This window comes from Bactrocera tryoni, unplaced genomic scaffold (genome assembly GCF_016617805.1).
Source record: "Bactrocera tryoni isolate S06 unplaced genomic scaffold, CSIRO_BtryS06_freeze2 scaffold_25, whole genome shotgun sequence".
Classification (NCBI taxonomy): Eukaryota; Metazoa; Arthropoda; class Insecta; order Diptera; family Tephritidae; genus Bactrocera; species Bactrocera tryoni.
In genome coordinates this window covers 14,946,950-14,969,487 of record NW_024395977.1, presented here as the reverse complement: position 1 = coordinate 14,969,487, position 22,538 = coordinate 14,946,950, and the positions used below count along the sequence as shown (strand labels likewise).

Sequence of the window (22,538 nt, the reverse complement as noted above, 5' to 3'; positions counted from 1 at the left end):
CATACTCATGGCTCCGTGTTAAGCATAATCTGTTACTGAAAATTCTCAAGCGTTTTTGAGAAGCGAAAATATAACTTGGGAATGTGCGAATAAAATGAAGAAACCTAATTGCCTGTCGAAAGAAAAAATTGCGCTAAAAAATGAAAATACGTCTGCTCGATTCCACGGTTCAAATACAAAAGAGAGTTCTTTATTTCTTAATCTAATTGCTAAGCCTAAATCTTAAAACTAACGGCTTAAACTAATGGTAATATAAATATGTATTAAACAGGGGTAAGTATAATCATTTTCAACTTTCGTTAAATATTGTAACAGATTATGGTACGTATTAAGGTAAGTAATAGATTGGTATTATGAATGCATTATTAAGGTAAGTATTTTATAATAGATTTTCTTAATTTAATTTTTAATAATTCAATATTTAACGATTCTTATAATTCAATTTTCTTAATTCTAGTTGTAGGTTTAAATATATATATCTTGCCTGACGCAACAGTTACTATTAGCAAAACCTTGATTACGACCTCTAGCCGTTGATGTCGGTTGTCTTTCTCTCATGCTCACGCTCAGAACTTGGCTAATTAGAGCGAGCTTATATATTTATAATATTTTGTTCTTTAAGCCGATGCACATTCTCCGTACTCGACTCTCGAGGGCGATCTTGGGAGGTTCTGAAACTATGTTCAGTAAACCGTTGCGATCGTTCGATACTCGACTCCCGCGCGGGTACTTGAGAAGTCCTTAAATTTTGTTGAGCAAGCCTCTGTGAGCGTTCGATACTCGACTCTCCGGCACGCGATTACGGTGGGTATTTTCTTCGACTTGCAAGACGATTTTCAGTTTCTGATTAAGATTCTCCATCACGGCGTGTTTTTAATTCCCTCGCCTGGGAAGTATTTCTAGAAAGTTGAGATCTAGATGTTTTGTTGATTTTAAAATCAAAAAAGTTAAACTGTACTAAATTATTTTCTTAAAATCTAAACAAATGTAATTGAAAAATAATAACAACTTCTTGAGGCGCAAAGCAGTTTGGATAGTTAAAAGTTACATTATATTATTTACTGTAAAATTAAAAAAATGGATTTGAATAGTTCTGAAAAAAAACTTTGTTTATTTTGAAAAAAAATAAAAATATTTTATTTTGGGTTGAATTACCTGCTATACGAATTTAAACTACGAGTATATATATATAATCAACACTCGTGGCCACGCAAACCTTACCATTCAAAATTTTCAAGTACTGTGCATATTTGACTACATTTTATAGCACTATATTTTTTATTTTTTTAATTTAATTTCATTTTCTCTATATTTTAAATTAATATTTTATTTTATTTTTTTTAATTGAAGCACGAAGTTTAGAAGGTGTATCACTTTAAAAACAATAAAATCAGCCGCTTTTGTATAAGAAAAGAAAAGTTAATTTGTGTTTTACTCATTAAACGTAATAAATTATAAACTATAATTATATTTAGATAATATAATTTAGTTTACTTATGCTTACTAAAAACATAAAAAAAACAAAATTGAAGGAAATGCCGAACGAACGAAAAGTCCGAAAAAAAAATTTAAGAAAGTATAGTGGTAAGGTTTGCGTGGCCACGAGTGTACAGTCAGTATAGACATTGTATATTCTAGTAAAATTTATTTAATTTCGCACACGACTGCTGCTTAGTGGATCTACCGCGCGAATAATATTAAATATTATTTGAAGGTAGGTAGGAATAGTACAAGAAGGTAAATACATACATATGTGCGCATCTGGTATATATGTATGTTTACAGTTAATATTTCAATGAGAATTGTTGGCATGCGTGTAGATATTTTTTACTGAAATTAGTACCCTCAAATAGATTAATGAATATTCTGGAAAAATTATTGAAATCAGTAATCCTATTAAATAATAATATATTTTATGTTAAGTATATTAAAAATACAGTATTTCGAAAAAATAATAATAGCCTAACCTTTTTCATGATCTTCAAATTTTTAAACGGTTTAGGAGATCGAATCTGCACGAAGCCATTTTGAAAATTAAATATTAAATATCAAACGCCCACACAAAGAAACTATAAACTTTTTCCTGCAGAGTTGCTCCGTTATGGTGTCGCCTAATCTAGCAGCTTCAACCGCGACCATGCAACAGTTTTCAAATAATAATAGAATTTTAAACTTGTGATTTCTTTCGAATGGAATGTCCAAATTGAATAATTCAAAAGCTCTATAATAGAATTAAAATACAATTAAATATTAAGTAATTTTTAGGATTAATTCCAAAGTATAAATAAAAAAGCTTTAATAGCGGTGTCATTTATATATGTACATATTTTTTAAAATGATAAAAACACTTATAGTGACAAAACTATAATAGTTATACATATGCTATTGCAATATCTTTTCTAGAAAGTTATAGGATCTGCCATTGCGTAGTACATTAATTTGTTCTATAATCAATCGTTTTCACAGCGCACGCGAATTAAGAACATTTTTTGATCATTTTTTCAAACCTTGGGTAACATTATTGGGGGTTTAGTATGAATCCCCAACTTTTTTGAAAATTTAATATAGCCTATTTTGGGATGTAGGGCAGGTCGCCTCCAAGCTGGTGCATCCTGGGTAACGCTAAATGACCTGCGGCCTTCACGGCCTTACAACTCCTTGGACGACCTTTCGCTTTGGACTGGTTTTTGAGAAACATTTATTTGGATTTGGTAGAACCCTGGGCTGGTGGTGGCGGCATTCTGGCACCTGAGTATGATGAGGGAACACTCATCAGAAATGGCTGTCGGGCTAATGTCGCAACCGCCCCCGTCCCGTTAAAACCCTGGCAGGGCTCCCCTCGTCGTTAAGTTGGAGATGACTCTTTCTTTGCACTGGTCGGCTCTGAACGTATTGCTTAATAAGGGCGTACAACGTACGTCAACCCTCGCCTTGGCCTCGTCACTGAGATAACCTTGGGACCATAAAAGGCGACTACTTTTTCGGGGGCGGATAGCGGCTCTGAGTGGGGAACCTTTTTGAATGGACAATAATACAAACAACAACAACGACGGAAAGACGACGAAGGGCGGTGAAAGACTGTCGAAATCGACACCTAGATCCAACCCAGGTGGGGCTGCTGCTCCTACGGCGACGAAACCGTCGCTGGGCAATTGCAGCAACAGGACAAAGTCTCCAGTTGGTGTCTCATCAGGTAGCAAAATGGGGGAAGCCGGCGCAAGTCCGCCGGCAGGAGAAGTAGCGAAGGGTGGACCTTTCATACGCGGCGGAATTGCTAGCACTAGCAGAGGAACCTCTGCTAGAGTTATGAAAGGATCCACTGGGAGTAGAAGCAAAGCAGATTTAGCGAGAAAGCTAAAGTCGGACCGCTGATTGGCGGCCAAGATCTTGGAACGCTACGGTGACAAGCATGTTGGTCAGGTATCGAGGGCTCGCGTTTGGCTGGCGGCCGAACCTTCCACTGCAAGCGAGATTGACGAAATCCTCAGATATCGCAATCCCTCACTTCCAACGCAGGACTGGAATGTTTTAAGGCTAGAGAGAACCGATGAACCATATCGGCAAGCGCTGATAATGCTAAATGCGGAATCCATCGGTCCTCTCAGCAAAACAAAGGAAGCCATACTGAAAGTACTTCCATCAGACGCCAGAGCTGATGGCACTCAAGCAGCGGCTGCGGTGGATGTGACAGAGGGCGCTGACGGTCAAGCGACCGTGGAAATCGACCCGAATCTCTCGGACGTGGCGAGTACTGGGGGCGGTTCGTCGATCGGCGACACCGTCTTCAACCTCGAACAACTGTTTAAAGAGGTGCGGGTCGATCACGATTTGGGCGCTGACCTAGAGCTCCTGGAGGAAAGTCTGAAGGATGAAATTCCACCAGATTAACCTCCAGCATGTGAAGGCGGCCTCCGCCAACCTTTTGCTTCGTCTAGAACAAGACGGAGCTGATGTCGTCCTGATCCAGGAACCGTGGCTGACTGGCAACGGGATATCTGGATTGAGGACAAAGAGCCATAGGCTCCTGACGGCCAAGGATGCAGGTAGGAGCAGAGCCTGTATGTCGGTAAGGAATGAATTAACGGTATTTCTTTTACCTAATTTCAGCAACGCCGACATAGGGACAGCGAAGCTGGAGTGTGACACCGGAGATTTCTGGCTTATCTCCGCGTACATGCCACACGATGATGTGGTGGAGCCACCTCCCTTACTGCTGAGGAGGACCTTAGCCGAAGCGTCTAAGAGTGGTAACAGCGTCATCATCGCTTCCGACGCTAACTCGCGACACCAAATCTGGAGTAGCTCGGATACAAATAATAGAGGTGAGTCGCTCTTTGACTTTATTGTTACGGTCCGCCTAGGATATCTTTCAGAAACCCTAGGAACACGGATTGGGATGGTTACCGCAGGAGGCTTCGGCGAACTCTCCCACGCGCACCGGGGGTTGACTCGTTGGCCACTACCAATGCGGTGGAGGAGTGGGTTGAAGTCTTCAGCTCGGCGTGCAATGCTGCGCTGGAGAGGTCCTGTCCATTGAAAACACCGAAGGGCAAAGGGAAACCTCTATGGTGGACTACGGAGCTCTCATATATCAGGGCGTCATGTAGACGTTTATTCAACAGGGCCCGCAGAAGTGGGTTATCTGATGACTGGGCTTTGTATAAAACAGGACTTTCAATATAAAAGTCTGAGTTAAGAAAGGCTAAGAGGACATCGTGGAATAGCTTCTGCGAAAAAGTGAAAGGCTGCCACGAGTCCTCTATATTCAGGCGTATTCTCGTAAAAAACCCACAGTCCCTGGGGTATCTCAAGGACGCAAATGGGAAGTGGGCCGACAGCAGTGAAGAAACACTTCAGATGCTTCTCGACGCTTACTTCCCGAGCAACACGTCCTCTGCGAGGGGATCTCTCGGGGTGCTGGATGACGATTGTGCGGCCTTTGTCGGTATTGTGGATGAGCGACACTTGACGTGGGTGATTAGTTCGGTCAAATCGTTCAAGTCCCCGTGACCAGACGGCATCGTACCAGTGCAGCTGCAACAGGCTGTGAAAGTGTCATGCAGCTGGTTGGCACTTATCTATGCGAGCTGCGTTAGATTAGGTTATATCCCGGGGGCCTGGAGACGACTAAAGGTTACGTTCATACCGAAGGCTGGCAGGAGCTCTCATGTCGCGGCCAAGGATTTCAGGCCAATCAGCCTCTCCTCGTTTTTGATAAAGACTCTGGAGAGGCTGATGGACTGGTATATTAGGAGGCTCATGCCGAGAGACTATCTGTCTGGAGCACAACATGCTTATTGTAAAGGCAGGTCAGTGGATACTGCCTTGCATACTATCGTGTCATGGCTCGAGGAAGCCATTGAAGCCAAGGACTTTGCTGTTGGGGCCTTCCTTGATATCGAGGGAGCTTTCAGCAATGTCCTGCCTGAGGTAGTAGTAACTGCTCTTGACGGTCTTGGGGTTGAATCGAACCTCAAGGACCTCATTCTCAGTCTTCTGTGCGACAGAGTGATCGAAAAAGAATGGGGCAGCGCGCGTGCGAGGCGAAGCGTTAGTAAGGGAACACCACAAGGTGGGGTTCTCTCTCCTCTTCTATGAATCGTAGTCGTTAAAGAATTGCTCAAAAAACTAGAGGATCGCTGCTGTCGGGTGATTGCCTTTGCAGACGATGTAGCTCCTTAGCACCGTGTACGAGTGAACGCAGGGATATCTCAGCCTTCTAACGAAATGGGCGGTCGGAAGTGGACTCGCCATTAACCCAAATAAAACGGAAATGGTTTATTCGGCAGAAAATATAAGATCCCGTGGGCACCGCTGCCGCAAATAGGAGGTATTCGCCTGCAACCGGAGGATACAGTGAAATATTTAAAAGCCGAATATCGAGGAGAGAGCAAAAAAGGCATCTATTGCCTTATACTGCTGTAGAGGAGCTATTGGCAAAAGTTGAGGCCTCCCACCGAAAGTGGTCCTCTGGCTCTATGACACCGTAGTCAAGCCCATCTTGTCCTATGGTGGCTTTATATAGTGGAGGGCTTTAGGGAAGACCACACTTGCCAAAAAACTCGAAAGCGTTCAACGGGCTGTGCTAATTAGCATATCCTCTGCATTAAGATCCACCCCAACCATGGCACTAAATGCAATTTTGAACATAACGCCGGTGGACATTGCCGGTAGGTGCATAGCCGCGAAGGTGGCTATCGGACTCAGAGAATCTGGATTCTTAAAAGAACGCGTATCTGGACATTCGAATATCCTCACAAACTTTGACTGCATACCGGATCATCTGGATCATGGAGTCGTCTCATCGAACTCTGGCGGCTCCTTCTTTGCCCATATACCGGCGAGGACGATATGGGTGGGAAGAAGCCGTTAGAGGATGGGGGCAGCAAGCTTCTTCATGGATAGGTCAAAGCTTGGGGGGAAGGTCGGTGGAGGAGTCAACTGTCGGGAGCTCTCAATAAATTTCTGTTTCAGGCTTCCCGACTATTGCAGTGTATTCCAGGCTGAGGTCGCAGCCATCAAGGTAGCAGCAAATTTGCTGCTACGGAGTGCATCCACTTTCAGGGAAGTGACCATTCACTCAGATAGCAGAGCGGCAATACTAACATTGAACTCATTCACAGTGCGTTCAGGGTTGGTCGAAGAATGTCTAACGTCGCTATTTCTAGCAGCCAGAGTTTTCGTGATTAGACTGGTATGGTTGCCGGGCCACAGCGGAATTGCAGGCAATTGCAAAGCTGATGAGTTAGCAAGGAAGGGCACCCAAGAATCATTATCGGCAGAATGTGAACGGATCGGTGCTCCCGTATCCTCTTGTGTTCTACTGTTAGATAGCTGAGCCACGCGGATGCTTGTCCAACACTGGGCCAGCATCGGGCCTTGTGTGGTTGCGAAGGCCTTTAGGCTCAAGATAGATCGCAAGAGATTTAGTGATCTCTTAGCCCTCAGTAAGACTAGTCTCTCATTTGTAGTGGGACTCTTGACAGGCCACTGTCCTATCGGCATACATGCGGCAAGAATGGATATCTTACCAGACGTTGACTGTAAAAGCTGTTCGGAAGAAGTTGCGGTAGAAACAAGCCAGCATTTCCTGCTTGACTCTCCCGCGTTTGGGAGGTCAAGACTTAGACACTTGGTGGCGCATATCTTCGGGCATCCCACCGAACTGGCGGGAGTTGAAGTTAAGCGTCTGTGTAATTATGTATTGGCTACAAAGCACTTTGCCAATCTGTAAGTCCGAACACGGGAGTTCTTTTTAAATGGTATCACAAAGGACTACATTATGAGTCTACGTGTGATCTTTGATCGGCCATTTAACCTAACCTAACCTAATATAGAATATGTTCACCACAGATATTGTGGCTTCCCAACAGTGAAAGAATTTTTCAAATCGGCCAAGTAGTTTCGGAGCCTATTCAATGCAAAGAAATCTTTCCTCTTTAGAAAAATGTCCAATGTTATCTAAAATTAGTATATCACGCGGCGGTAGCGGGGCACTGTTAGGACGAGATCGTTTCGCAGAAATGTGACTTTCAATGTTACTTCCGGCTCGCTTTCTTTGTAACTGAGCTCCATATAATACAATGATTGACGAAACGTGGCACAGTGCGGCTCAAACAAACTACAACATTAGATGACGCCCATAAGTTCGGTTCATTTTCAAGTGGATTGTCTTCGTTCCCCGAGTAAATTTCAAAATTGTAGCAAAAGCCTGAATCATCGCACATCAAGAGAAATTTGTAGCCCCAAGGGTGGGGCTTGTCTGGCACAAATTTGGTCATCAAAGCAAAGTCGTTCTCTTTTGGGAACCTTATTGAAATTTTTGTTAAGTGCTTCAATCAAAGGCCGTGTTTTGAATAGACGATCAAAGATATTTGCTGACAAGGATTCACGCGATAATAGAATTGTTGCAGCTTGTTGCTCGTCCTCCTGCTGCTCAGTATTACGACAACGAGGCATTTCGATATTGTTGTTGATGTGCAAAATTGTCGAATCTTCTCATGACGGTTTCTTGTCAAAGCTACAATGATACGAGGGCTGCCGTAATCACCCCAATTTATACGCTTTTTGATTACTGAATGAGATAGTTAATACCCATAAATCGTTTAATTTCATCAAGTGTGGTGCTAAGTGGGTGTAATATACCTTGTTGTATAGAATATAAACTACTCTGTACAAAATATGAAAAGAACTGACAGGGCGTGTGCAACGATAATATTTCGGGTGTAAAGCGGTCGCTACCTCGAATCTGAATCCAACTTTGTTTCAATTGCATGTTGCAACTCTTCCGAAGTGGTTTTTTAAACCCTATAAAATCTTTATTTATCGTTGTGCGCCAGAAAAAGGTAGCATATTGTGGCCATCAGTTTCACAGTCACTATTCGACCGATCAAAATCATCAACGAACTTTTGGAGATCTTCCTGATATTTTTATAATTTTATATTCTTCCATATAAATCTACTTATTTGATAAGCACCTGATGATTCTTCAATAGACCATTAAAGTTTAATTTCTGGGTCTTATGAAGAATTTTGTTAAGCCCTGAATAAAGATGGAGAAAGCTTTCAGTATCTAAAGAAAAAATTCCCCCAATCAGTGATGCAATATTAACAGAAGTGGGTCTTTGTGGGTCCCCAAACACGCGAGCCCATGAAGGACATATATTTTAAAATAAAACTGAAAGAGTCCGAAAAAGAGCATGGACTGCTTTCGTCGAAGTGTGCCACAATTTTCTAGGAAACACTACCAGAGTACTGTCACATGTCTTCAAAAATTAATTTTTTTGGACTCTCACTTAGATTTTTACCCACCTAACCTTGGAGCAGTATACGTATCAGATGAACATGGTTAGCGGTTTCATCAAGATTATATGCGCATAGCGAGGCGCTACAATGCAAAATGTTTATTCGTCGCGAAACTCCACTTGAAAATATACAAAGAAAGAATACTATATAGTAAAATACTAATAATAAGTAATAAACATATTGTAATATACATTTTAACATTTTTTCATGGCTTGTATCCAAAATTGTGATAAAAAAATAAATATATGATTAAAATATTAGGTTGTCAAAAAAGTCTTGCGGTATTTTTATTGAATTTTTTTTTTATTGCAATTGAAATGAATTTTTGATGACTCATGCCCAGCTCTTTTTGACGACAGGCCTTCCGGAGTGTGGCGCATCTTCGACCACCTCTACACCAGAACGAAAACGTTGAAACCATCGTTGTGCGGTGGAAATGGAAACTGTATCGGGTCCGTAAACTGCACAAATTTTATTGGCGGCTTGAGATGCATTTTTGCCTTTATCGTAGTAGTAGTGTAAAATATGCCGTATTTTCTCTTTATTTTGCTCCATGTTTGCGACGCTATAACTCACGAACGACAATCAATCAAACATGTGTTAGCGCGTGAAATGAGCTTTCCAAAAAGGTATAGCATGACCCGATGCGACGAATAAAACAAAAACTACGCGCTTTCAGCGACAACTAGCGAAAATACCGCAAGACTTTTTTGACAACCTATTATATTGCTAAAAATTAAATTTTATTTAAAAGTTCCATTGTAAAAAAATATTAGTGATAGAATGTTTTTGATACAATATTTCTATTTGGTACTATGGAGGATGTAGTTCACGCAAGTGAGGAAAGTTCTCTGATCGCCATTCACTTGGGAGTGGTCAGAAACGATTCTTTTACACATGGCCCAAGCAGCTCACTACTTCCGGTCTTTGACCAAGTATCCTCTGGGTAGCCTAAGAACATCCGTTCGAAGGCGAACTAATGGGAGAAGGCGAAACATCCCCTACATAGGGTTGTGCGCTGGGTTGGGACCCGCCACGTAAAAAACAATACCAATGAAAAAGTTTAAACAGCCTCGGATGAGAGACCCCCCTTTTGATGACGACCATGGCAAACGAAATAAGGACTACAATTTGAGGGCATGCACCTGGAATCTCCGGATCCTTAATTGGGAAGGTGCCGCTGCCCAGCTGGTTGATGTCCTCGTGAAAATAAAGGCTGACATAACCGCCGTCCAAGACGGGACAAGGACAGAGACAAGTAGGTCCTTGTGACATTTACTACAGTGGCCATATAAAGGAGCGCACGTTTAGTGTTGGATTCGTGGTGGGAGAGAGACTCCGTCGCCGTCCGCATCAAAGCGAGGTTCTTCAACATATCGCTGATATGCGCCCACGCCCCGACGGAAACAAGGACGAGGTGACCAAAGATGCCTTCTATGAGCGCTTGGAGCGCGCTTATGAGAGCTGCCCCCCACGATGTCAAAATCGTTCTTGGCGACTTTAAGGCCAAGGTGGGAAAAGAAGATGTCTTTGGCACTACAGTCGGTAAATTCAGCCTCCACGACGAAACTTCCCCAAATGGGTTGAGGCTGATTGACTTCGCCGGGGCCCGAAATATGGTTATTTGTAGTACTAGATTCCAGCATAAGAAGATTCATCAAGCTACCTGGCTGTCTCCGGATCGAAAAACTACCAACCAGATCGATCATGTTGTCCAACGAACACAAGGAAGGTTCGACGTCGACAAGCTGCAATCACAACAGACAGCCGAACGATTTTCTACTCGGCTTGCACTCCTGCCCTCTGAGAGCACTCGTCAACAACGCGGTATAAGGGAACTGTGGGACGGCATTTCAAATTCCTTACGTACAGCTGCAACCGAAGCCATTGGTTTTCGAAAAGTGCAAAAGAACAGCTGGTACGACGAGGAGTGCCGTGTCGCAGCGGTGAAAAAACAGGCTGCTTACCTCGCAACGTTACGATCGACCACAACACGTGCGGGATGGGATAGATACCGAGAGTTGAAAGGGAAGCGAGACGCATTTGTAGACAGAAAAAGAAAGAGACTGAAATGCGTGAGTACGAAGAGCTTGGTAAGCTGGCCGACAGGGGTAATGCTCGAAAATTCTACGAAAATATGCGGCGGCTTACAGAAGGTTTCAAGACCGGAGCATACTCTTGTAGAACCCCCAAAGGTGATCTAGTTACTGATGCCCAGAGCATAGTTAAATTATGGAGGGAACACTTCTCCAGCCTGCTGAATGGCAGTGAATGCACAACACCAGGAGAAGGAGAACCCGATTCCCCAATCGATGACGATGGAGCAGGCGTTCCATTGCCCGACCATGAAGAAGTTCGAATAGCAATTGCCCGCCTCAAGAACAACAAAGCGGCAGGGGCCGACGGATTGCCGGCCGAGCTATTCAAACACGTCAGCGAAAAACTGATAAGGAGCATGCATCAGCTTCTTTGTAAAATATGGTCGGACGAAACCATGCCCAACGATTGGAATTTAAGTGTGCTATGCCCAATCCATAAAAAAGGAGACCCCACAATTTGCGCCAACTACTGTGGGATTAGCCTCCCCAACATCGCATATAAGGTTCTATCGAGCGTATTGTGTGAAAGATTAAAGCCCACCGTCAACAAACTGATTGGACCTTATCAGTGTGGCTTCAGACCTGGAAAATCAACAACCGACCAGATATTCACCATGCGCCAAATCTTGGAAAAGACCCGTGAAAGAAGAATCGACACATACCACCTCTTCGTCGATTTCAAAGCTGCTTTCGACAGTACGAAAAGGAGCTGCCTTTATGCCGCGATGTCTGAATTTGGTATTCCCGCAAAACTAATACGGCTGTGTAAACTGACGTTGAGTAACACCAAAAGCTCCGTCAGGATCGTGAAGGACCTCTCCGAGCCGTTCGATACCAAACGAGGTTTCAGACAAGGCGACTCCCTATCGTGCGACTTCTTCAACCTGCTTCTGGAGAAAATAATTCGAGCTGCAGAACTAAATAGGGAAGGTACCATCTTCAATAAGAGTGTACAGCTGCTGGCGTATGCCTATGATATTGATGTCATCGGCCCCAACACCCGCGCCGTTAGTTCTGCTTTCTCCAGGCTGGACAAGGAAGAACAGAAAATGGGTCTGGCAGTGAACGAGGGCAAAACGAAATATCTCCTGTCATCAAACAAACAGTCGTCGCACTCGCGACTTGGCTCTTACGTCACTGTTGACAGTCATAACTTTGAAGTTGTAGATAATTTCGTCTATTTAAGAACTAGCATTAACACCACCAACAATGTCAGCCTGGAAATCCAACGCAGGATTGCTCTTGCCAACAGGTGTTACTTCGGACTGAGTAGGCAATTGAAAAGTAAAGTCCTCTCTCGACGAACAAAAGCTAAACTCTATAAGTCGCTCATAATTCCCGTCCTGCTGTATGGTGCAGAGGCTTGGGCGATGACAACAACCGATGAGTCGACGTTACGAGTTTTCGAGAGAAAAATTCTGCGAAAGATTTATGGTCCTTTGCGCATTGGCCACGGCGAATATCGCATTCGATGGAGCGATGAGCTGTACGAGATATACGACGACATTGACATATGTACATAGTTCAGCGAATTAAAAGACAGCGGCTACGCTGGCTAGGTCATGTTGTCCGGATGGATGAAAACACTCCAGCTCTGAAAGTATTCGACGCAGTACCCGCCGGGGGAAGCAGAGGAAGAGGAAGACCTCCACTCCGTTGGAAGGACCAAGTGGAGAAGAACCTGTCTTCGCTTGGAATATCCAATTGGCGCCACGTAGCGAAAAGAAAAAAACGAGTGGTGCGCTGTTGTTAACTCGGCTATAATCGCGTAAGCGGTGTCTACGCCAATTAAGAAGAAGAAGACTATTCAATCAATAATAATAATTCATTGTTATGTAAAGGAAACAAAATTTCTTTGCAGGCCAGTGCTATCAGCTAGTTAGTATAAATAGCAGTTAGATCCGAGTAACAAATTACTCTTTAGAGTCTTAATAAAAAGCGCTCATTTTGGTGCAGCTCATAAATATATCTTTAGACTAAATTTTACTCCATGTTAAAATTAACTCTCTAAAAAAATTGCAAACTATCTAACACAACGCTGAAAACGTTTACCTTTTATAATATATAAAAAAATTTTTGTTTATTCATACCATTCCGAACATATTGAATTTTGTGTCCCCCGTTGCACAGTTTACACCGACCGACGCCCGGTGCGGAAGAACTGACAGTTCTCGTGCATACATGGGTAAATACATTTGTCATTCATGTCGTATGAAGAAGTATAGAGATTCAAATATTCATCAAAGTATAAGTACTATATGTATTTTAGGATGGAGCCCTGTGTACAAGTTCACGCAAGTGAGGAAATGTCTGCCAAAAATCCAATTTTTGGTTTTTTTTATTAAATTAAATACCAATTTTTTTAGATGTAAGGAGTTATCCTGCCAACCCGGGCGCATCTTTTTTCCGAGGGGTCACCGGAAATGGCGTCGCAATGGCCGAGTTTAAAATATTTTTTTCCAAAACTATCAGAATTTCTTTGTTAACAGTGTATGTTTGTTATTATAAATAACTGAAATACAATATTTCATTTTTTTACCTGAGAAAAAAGTTTTTGAAAAAGGCTGCTTTTTACTTGAGAAAACCCATGTAACCCCTTAGTATCTTTATTTTGTTTTTATACCAGTTGCTACAGAATATTATAGTTGAGTTCACCTAACGGTTGTATGAATCACCTTAAACTAAGCGAGATGGCTTTGGGGCTATGTTCATACATACTATATGTACATATATATGTACATATGATCAAGATGACGAGAAGAGTTGAAATCCGGGTGGCTGTCTGTCGTCCGTGGAAGCTGTAACTATAGTAAAAATTGAAATATCTTGATTAAGCTTGATGTTACGAATTCATTGATGGGCATAATCGGACAACTGTCGCGCCTCCAAACCGTCATTAACTGAAAACATATCAACTGAGCAGTAAATTAAGAAATAAGAATCTAATTTAGTACAGGGGATTGTAGTAGCATATGCACCTGTGGGCTAATTTATAATTTTCGTTTAATTAAAAATTTTTAAAAAGTGGGAGTGAGCGGGGTTACTCCCACTTTTTCAAAATTATTAATTAAATAGTAGTGTATGGTTGCATCTAGAGTTGGGCATTTGGATTTTATTAGTGAAAACATGGATAAGCATATGTATCTGAACATTTTAAGAAAAAAATTTACATTTTAAGTGTGTTAATTAAATCGGCTGTCAATAGCAGAAAAATCAATTTCCAACTGGATACCGACCCAAAATACACTTTGCATCTTGTACGAGATTGGTTGTTATGGAATTAAAAATAACTCCATAATCCTATTCAAAATATCTGGAACTTTTTGAAAAATCGTATTCGAAAACATCGAATTTCATCAAAAAAAGGCAAAAAACTGGATCATGGACTTAGTGGGTCAAAATATCCGGAAATAATACTAGAAATTGAGTGAGGAGCATACAGCGATGTCTAGGGACAATAATAGCAACAAAATGTAGGCCAAAAACCGCTAAAAATATGTAATTACGTTTGATTTATATAAACAATCATTAGTGTACGTAAACTTTTTATACTCTCGCAACAAAGTTGCTAAGGAGTATATTATAGTTTTGTTCACATAACGGTTGTTTGTATGTCCTAACACTAAAAGAGTCAGATATAGGGTTATACTATATACCAAAGTGATCAGGGTGACGAGTAGAGTTGAAATCCGGATGTCTGTCTGTCCGTCCGTCCGTGCAAGCTGTAACTTGAGTGAAAATTGAAATATCATTATAAAACTTGGTACACGTATTTCTTGGCTCCACAAGAAGGTTAAGTTCGAAGATGGGCAAAATCCGCCCACTGCCACGCCCACAAAATGGCGAAAACCGAAAACCTATAAAGTGTCACAACTAAGCCATAAATAAAGATATTAAAGTGAATTTTGGCACAAAGGATCGCATTAGGGAGGGGCATATTTGGACGTAATTTTTTCGGAAAAGTGGGCGTGGCCCCGCCCCCTACTAAGTTCTTTGTACATATCTCGGAAACTACTATAGCTATGTCAACCAAACTCTATAAAGTCGTTTGAAAATGGGCGTAGCGTCGCCAACTTATGGACCAGAAACCATATCTCAGGAACTACTAGACCGATTTCCATGAAATTCGGTATATAATATTTTCTTAACACCCTGATGACATATACGAAATATGGGTGAAATCGGTTTACAACCACTCCTTCTTCCAATAAAACGCTATTTTGAATTCCATCTGATACCTTCTCTGTATAATACATACATTAGGAACCAATGATGATAGCGGAATAAAACTCTACACAAATACGGTATTTGAAAAATATGTAAATGACGGATAGTGAAATCTCGATTATCACTTTATCATGGGAGAGTATAAAATGTTCGGTGACTCCTGAACTTAGCTCTTCCTTACTTGTTTGATATACATCTTGGATGGGCACATTTTTAGCCCGCAAAGTTAGCAAAGTGCGCACGGGGGCTAGATGAGGGGAATATCAGTTTACGGAGAAAAGGGCATAAAAAGTTGCGAAAAGTTGCGAAAAAAATCAATTACATTCCTCCGTAACTTAATGTTCATCGCAGAGTGGTTGCGGCAATACTGACATTGTACACAAATTAAAGAGCGGAAGTTTACTGCATATCGCAATTGTACAGTTGTGTGAACAAAAAGAAGTAAACATAATTTGCAGGGTTTAGAGCTTCGCATTAAAATTTGTTTTTATTTACCTTTGCATGGTGGGAAATTCTAATCACTGTTAGGAAAAAATATATAAGTTATACTTGTATCTAAAAACAATTTTATTTAATAAGAAAACACCACATTTTAAAACTTCACAACACCTATAGTTGTTCCAATTTTGTTCACACCACTATACATGAGATAGAACAGTTAATGGTGGTGATGCCAGTTGTAAAAATTCATTTTAGCTACAATTGGGAAAACTTTTCTCAAGTTTTGGGCTTTTATATGTACATATCTGCATATATAAAAGAAATATACTTGTGACCAGTATGTATTATATATTTTGTTTAAACATATTGCAGTTCCATTTAATGAAAATGCTTCTATAAATATATGATTTGTGATATTTTCAGCTGAGTTGTTTTATCAAAATATTCAAAGAACTGAGGTTTTTCTATAATTGTTCTGTTAAATTTTAAAAATCTAAGTTGCCTCTGGAAATGTATTAAAATAATAATACGCGCTATAGAAAGGGAACACATATTTTCAAAAATATAAAAAATCATCAAATAAAAATATATTTGCGCGGTATGGCATTATTGATTGAGAGTGGCTAAGCACACAAATAGAATACAAACGCTATTAGAAGAAAGATCGTATTTCGCTCCTCCCTCCGCCAGAAGCGGCAAGCGTTTTGTTCTCGTTTTCATGCGAACAATGTTGCCATTACTCAATACGCATATGTAGTTTTGCACACATATAACTTTTCAATTACAATTTTTCATAATATAAAATATCAAAACTGAAATCTAACTAGTAAAACTAGTTTATATATTTATAAATAATAGCATTTGATTCTGATTTTGAGTTAGTTTAAAAAAATTTCGAACATATTGAAAACAATTTTTATAATTACTACAGTATTTCGAGCCTGGCAACCCTGCGTTGCAATCAGCAGAGTCGTTTCTATGGGGAAAACCCAAGTCTTTGGAAATTCTAAGGTAAGCGGGCGGAAGAAGGGTTGTTGGGTAATTATTTACGTTGGCGCTCTCATAAGATTCATTTATGTATTTATATGCGTTTGAGGACAGTGGTTCAGAAACTGAAATTATTATAATTTAAATCCGCCGAAATGTTATCAGAGGAAGAAAGCAGTGCCCAAAATTTGAAAAGAAAAATTAATCCATTTAATGTGGAATGGGAAGAAAAGTATTTTTGTCAGGAAAGTTCTGGTAGCATACAATGTCTGCTATGTAAAAAACATGTTCAGATGAAAAAATACAATATTCAAAGGCATTATGAATCGCAGCATAAAGAATATGATAGGTATACAGGTGAATCCCGTACCAATTTTTTTATGAACTTAAAGTCGTTAGGCAACATTAAAGAAGAGGTTTGTAGGTTACTAAGTCATTTCAAATATGGTATTATCTGTAATATTCTACTTTTAGGAGTGTTCTGTTGATAGTAATGTTGCAATCTATTATGTTAGTTATGCGATTGCACTTAAAATGGTGTTAGGTAACCATACATTTTCTGATGGAGATTTCATTAAAGAATGCCTTTTGGAAGCAGCTGGAACTTTAACTAAAGAACATCTTCCGAAATATCAAAAAATCTGCTTATCGCGCCGAACCATTGCACGAAGAATAAAGGATATGGCAAGTGATAGTGAACGGCAATTAAAGAACCGAATTTCCACCTTTACTTCTGCATCTTTGGCTCTAGACGAGAGTACAGATATAAACGATATTGCACAGTTGGCTGTGTTCATTCGGGGCACAGATATTGAGTTCAATATCACAGAAGAGTGCTGGACCTAATACCTATGAAAGGAACTACAACAGGAGAAGACATTTTTAATGCCGTTATGAATTGCGCTGCTGAAAAGGGCACAGACTGGAGCAAAGTGCATAGTGTGGCAACAGATGGTGGTAAATCAATGACGGGTCACAAAAGCGGGTTTATAGGCAGGCTTAGAAGCAAATTTAATCTAGAAAAGTATAACGACTTCATTGCTGTACATTGCTTGGTACATCTGGAAGCCCTATGTGCTAAGTCGTTATCTTTTACACATGTAATGGATGTTGTCGTTGAATGTGTCAATTTAGTGAGATCTCATGGCCTCAATCATCGTCAGTTTAAAGAATTTCTTGAAAGTATGGAGTGTGATTATGGGGACATACCATATTACACAGAAACACGATGGTTAAGTGGTGGGAAAACACTTTCAAGATTTTACGATTTGAGGTTATCAATTTCGAACTTTCTGGTAATGTTTTGTGTACATCGTAAACGGATATATAATAATGTTTTGATTTTATTCTACAGAAATTCAAAAATAAATCATTCGAAATATTGCACGACCCAAAATGGATAGCGGATTTAGCCTTTTTAGCTGATATTACGGAACACCTTAATGATTTAAATTTAATATTGCAAGGAAAGCATAATTTAATTTTCGACATGATTGACGCAATCAAAAGCTTTAAAAGGAAGCTTGAACTTTGGAAAGAGCAATTCGCTGCAAGCAATTTTTATTTTTTCCCTCGTCTAAGGACATTAGGTGAAAATCAAGAGCTCAACGTTGAAAAATATTGTTGTGAGCTTTCAAATTTATTAGTTGAATTCTGTGAAAGATTTACAGTATTAAAAACACTTCAAGAAAGTTTTGACATTTTCGTAGTTCCTTTTACCTTTGATGTTCGCAATGCACCACAGGAGTTACAGCTTGAGCTAATAGATCTGCAGTGATCTACTATTTTAAACAATTAAGGAAGAGCTAAGTTCGAGTGTCACCGAACATTTTATACTCTCGCATGATAAAGTGATAATCGAGATTTCATTATACGTCATTTACATATTTTTCAAATACCGTATTTTTGTATAGTTTTATTCCGCTATCATCATTGGTTTCTAATGTATATACTCGTATTATACAGAAAAGGCATCAGATGGAATTCAAAACAGCGTTATATTGGAAGAAGGCGTGCTTGTGAACCGATTTCACCCATATTTCGTACAAGTCATCAGGATGTTAAGAAAATATTATATACCGAATTTCATTGAAATCGGTATAGTAGTTCCTGAGATATGGTTTTTGGTCCATAATTGGGCGACGCCACGTCCATTTTCAATTTTAAAAAAAGCCTCGGTGCAGCTTCCTTCTGCCATTTCTTCCGTAAAATTTAGTGTTTCTGACGTTTTTTGTTAGTCGGTTAACGCACTTTTAGTGATTTTCAACATAACCATTGTATGGGAGGTGGGCGTGGTTATTATCCGATTTCTTCTATTTTTGAACTGTATATGGAAATGCCTTAAGAAAACGACTGTGTAGAGTTTGGTTGAAATAGCTATAGTAGTTTCCGAGATATGTACAAAAAACTTAGTAGGGGGCGGGGACACGCCCACTTTTCCAAAAAAATTGCGTCCAAATATGCCCCTCCGTAATGCGATCCCTTGTGCCAAATTTCATTTTAATATCTTTATTTATGGCTTAGTTGTGACACTTTATAGGTTTTCGGTTTCCGCCATATTGAGGGCGTGGCAGTAGGCCGATTTTGCCCATCTTCGAACTTAACCTTCTTATGGAATAAAATACGTGTACCAAGTTTCATCATGATATCTCAATTTTTACTCAAGTTACAGCTTGCACGGACGGACAGACGGACGGACGGACAGACAGACATCCGGATTTCGACTCTACTCGTCACCCTGATCACTTATAACCCTATTTCTGACTCTTTCAGTTTTAGGACTTACAAACAACCGTTATGTGAACAAAACTATAATACTCTCCTTAGCAACATTGTTGCGAGATTATAAAAATAAGTTTGCGCAAACTTCAGACAGAATTACTTTTAATAAAGATCTTTGTGTAAAGAAATATCTTTGTTTGAAACTTTTTGCTTCGAAAATTATATCTATGTTTAGAAGCACCTACACTTGTGAACAATTTTTTTCAATAATGAAATTAAACAAACATAAAATAAGAAATACTTTATCTGATATAAATTTTGGTACAATAATGCGCGTAGCTACAGCAAATGAGATTAAACCAAACATAGAATTTATTATGGCAAATAAACCAAATTAAATGCTGTTATAAAGACATAATAAAAAATGATTGCTAAAATAAAATATTTATTATACTTTTTGTTATTTGTTTTATATTTTATAAATTTATAGTAGTTACAAAGAAACTTAAAATTGTTAGGCAATTTTACAGTTATTACCCACAGTGCTACTTCCCATGTATGTATGCGCGCGCTCTCATTTGTAAACATGGTGTGGCAAAATACGTTGCTCTCATTTGTAAATATGGAGTGGTACAATACGTTGCTCTCACTTCCCCCTTCACGTTTGCCCGAGTTAATACATGACTTACACTGAACCCAACTGAGAATAGCTACCACACATATACATCTGCCTAGCAGTAAGCTGACATCACTTACTATAAGATAACACTATCCAAATAACTAAACTAATTGTCATCCACATCAGTACTTTTCCACTTCAGTACTTTTCCACAATAGAATAGAAACCACAAAACTACAACTGATAAACATATTACTTTGAAGCTAAGTTTTTTGTATAAATACAAGCACCCGCTTGTATAAGTTACGCAATCACTTTCGTGAGAGCGAAAAAAAATACAATTTTAGTTTTAGGCGGACAGCGATTCCGCGTTTATTGAGTTTAAATTAACAACTGCCCAACTGATCTAGTTTACAAGTACTTATATTTATATTAAAGCTAGGGCTATGCACTTAATTATTTGCATCACCAGTTTATTGTACTGAGCAGACTGCTGCAATAGCAATATTGTTTCAGCTTGCGCTTTGCGCAAGCTATTCTTTGGAAAGTTAATATTTCTGCAATAATGCAATATTATTGATTTCCGTTGCATAAAAATTGGCACAACCAATATTGCAATTAATTCCGGGAATTTGAATGTTAACTATTCTTAAGACACGTGCCGGAAGTTGGCTGTGGGGTTACTAACATCTTTGGTGTTAACTCTTCCCCTCTTAAATCGATTGTCCCCAATCGGTGTTTTTGTAAAATATTCTAAGATATTGCGACTTGTAAAAATGGACCGTTTTTTAAATTTGAAACGTCTTCAGTTTTTCCTTGCGATACTGGTGATACATATAGCTTGTGCTTGTGCTTAATTATGAATACCAAAATGAATACTAGTACTATAATAAATACTAGTGCGACATCAGTGCTTAGACTAATTATATGCGTTTTATAGTTTTCATTCACTAAGAGTTTAATGTGATCATCTTGATTTAATTGTTTAAGTACAAAGATTTCAACTTTAGATTTGGAAAAGATGTATTTTGGTATTTAATTTTTGTTATCATATTTGGCAAAATAAATTGATCGAATGCTTTCATTTTTACATTAGAAAAGGTTTTATTCATTACTCTAATTTCACAGTTCTCAAATTTAATAAGAAAATTTCCTTTAATTTTTATTTTCATTTTATTACAATTGTGTTATTACAATTTCAGAATAGAAATTCTTAAATATTAGTATACCAGGTAAAATTTCGTTTACAACGGTTTCTTCAAAGGTTTGCATATCGCAGTATGCTTCTTCGAAGTTTAGTATATTCTTTAAACAATCATCTACAATTTTTTTTCAAATTTTGTTTCAGATTTTCCTTTACATTTACATTAAAAATATTGTTCATATTATCCACTAGTATTTCATAATTTTTCAATATGATTGTTTTATTTTTGGCATTAGGGATAGGCTCGAACAGGATTTTGGATAGGATATCTCGTGAATAGTTAGGAATTTTAAGGATTATGATAATATTCTGTTCTTGTACGGCGACGGAAACTTTGATGTTAGAGTAGCTATCAAAGTCATTAATCAAGTTGAGTTCTGTCTCTGTTAAAATATCGGTGGGAATTATTCCGAGTTTGCTTGAAAATATTATTTTTATGAATTATTCTCCCTGACTTTGTTTTGACTGTAGTGTTATAATTTTGTACTACGATTTCTTTCTTGTATCTAGCTGATAATTTATTTCCTAATCTACGATTTATCTTTACGAAAATCTCATCGCCTTCCGAATATTGTTTCGGTGTCAATCTGTTTTTATTATGGAAAGAAAGGTCGGCGGTTTGCTTGTCTTTTAGTTTTTAATTATTTCTTGCCTATCAATATCTAGCAGTTTGGGATCGCTACTAACGCGTCTTCCGAAAAATATTTCTATCGGTTTCCTTCCAGTGGTAGAGTGTATAGAATTATTATATTCTTTTACCGATTTTTCTAAAAAGTTCATAAAATGTTCGATGCGTTTTTTCGACCTGAAGGCAACGTATTATTTCTTGAAGGGTTGAGTGAAACCGCTCTACCTGTCCATTTGAACAACTCGTATATGGGGGTGTTCGATGTATTTCAATACCAAACTCATTTTCAATCATAAAATTTAGTGTCTCTGAGTTAAAGGATTTTTCGTTGTCCATTACTATTGTTTCCGGTACTAAAGTGAAAAGAATATCCCTCATTGGTTGTCTGATATCTTCTGCTGCTCTAGACCGAATGGGTTTTGCTACTGCATATTTCGAAAATTTGTCTACAGCAGTTAAAATTAGTTCTTTACCGACCAAGAATATGTCTATTTGGACTATTTGTCCTGGAAATTTTGGGATGGGCGTATTTTGTAGTTGGGGTTTGGGTGGGTGTCGTTCGTATTTGTTCTCTTTACAAGTGGCGCATATTTTAATAATTTTCTTGATTTTATTTGCCATTCCGGGAAAGTAGTATTTTTACAAAATCTGTGTCCTATTCTCTTTGCTGTTTCTATGAGCTCTGTTATGTGTTCTAATTATGAGTTCCTCCTGTTCTTGTTCACTAGTTACATCTTCGACTTCTGCTTGAGTGAATCTAATGCGATACTTCCTAAAGTGCAAGGGGTATAGTTCCTGTATTTTCCC

At 39.1% G+C, this 22,538-nt stretch overlaps 1 protein-coding gene across 1 annotated transcript in view; it reads left to right on the top strand.

Moving 5' to 3' along the window:
- The first annotated feature begins 2,358 nt into the window (after positions 1 to 2,358).
- The window catches only part of LOC120780520, a 28,706-nt gene continuing 8,526 nt past the window's right edge, over positions 2,359 to 22,538 (top strand). Inside the window, exons 1-2 of the transcript XR_005705891.1 lie at positions 2,359 to 4,043; positions 4,108 to 4,322. The gene's annotated coding sequence lies outside the window, so the exon portion shown is untranslated. The remainder of the gene's footprint in view (positions 4,044 to 4,107; positions 4,323 to 22,538) is intronic.